We start from the raw sequence: 1,337 nt of genomic DNA on the forward strand, positions 1-1,337 counted from the left end.
AATCCCACTAATACAACAAAGTTTTCATTAATAAATCGAATTATCACACACGTGACATGCAGGTGACTGCCCAGCAGTACTCCTGTGTGATTTGAGCCGTGTGTTTCACTGTGTCAATCATGAAAAAAATGGCTTCTGAATTGGAATGTTATGGTATAAGAGGTGTTTCACTCAGTTGGACGAATTTATTTCTGTCATTGTAAATGAGGAAAAATAATAGTACCTTTAAATTTATTTCTGAACGTAGAAACAACAATGGGTGTACCATAGGGATCTATATTAGGTCCTATTTTGATCATTCTCTATGTAAAGAACTATAACTGAAGACAGTCGGTACACAGCCTTTGCTGATGAATTTTCATTAATTGTCTCTTCATCTGATACTACATTTTTAGAAAATAATTGTTTGAGAAAATCAAATCAAGTATGCAGTTTTTTTGATGGGTGCAATTCATTTTTCAACCCAGATGAAATACAGGTTATTCATATTCACAATCGCTAAAAAAAATCCCAGTTCAATCTGAATTTGAATAACATATCTTTAAAAAGTGAAGGTAGTAATGTTACATTTTTAGATATTCATCTGGATAAATTCCTGAGTTGGAATAGACATTGCCAACATCTGATATCATTTATAGGACACAAGATACAGGAATAATTCAACTTTGGAGAATGAATTGTATAATAGGTACCGGTATTTTTAAATAAATTATCAATCAAATTTATAAAATGGTACGCCAGATCATATGATGACAACGAAATCTTTTTATTCCTCTAGGGGTAAATGACCATTTTACATAATCATGTTGCATTTTTACCGCCGCTAGCGCTTTTAGACTAGGCATTTCTCTTTTAATATAGCATTTTTTTGTAGGTATGTATATTTTGTATATAGGTCTATATATTCTTAATATACTATATGAGGAACTCTAATCTGAACTCTTGATTAGTTCAATAACCTCTTGAATATGTATTATTTATGATAACTAAATAAACCACTATGATCACTATAAATTACATAAATTAATATTACAAATTAAAGTGTGACATCAAATTAAGTTAGTTCATGTTTCACATTTCATTTTGATGATCATTATTTTTGGTAGTATGAAGCATTTTTTTGTTGATAAGTTGAACATAAGTCGGGTTTTTATAGTTGAAATAATCAAATACAAGTTACTGATGAACAAAACATTTTTACTATTGAAAAATAATTTAAATTCACCAAGTAACTTATCAGAGTGAACTACAAGTTTGGTTCTATACCTGTAGATTGTGGAAGCCGAATTTTCCCAAAAAGGTTAATGAAAAACACCGATATCCTCCATATAAATAAC

The sequence above is a fragment of the Leptinotarsa decemlineata genome, unplaced genomic scaffold (assembly GCF_025532065.1).
Source record: "Leptinotarsa decemlineata unplaced genomic scaffold, Ldec_3_MD MMD2_P_RNA_scaffold_2, whole genome shotgun sequence".
Lineage (NCBI taxonomy): Eukaryota > Metazoa > Arthropoda > Insecta > Coleoptera > Chrysomelidae > Leptinotarsa > Leptinotarsa decemlineata.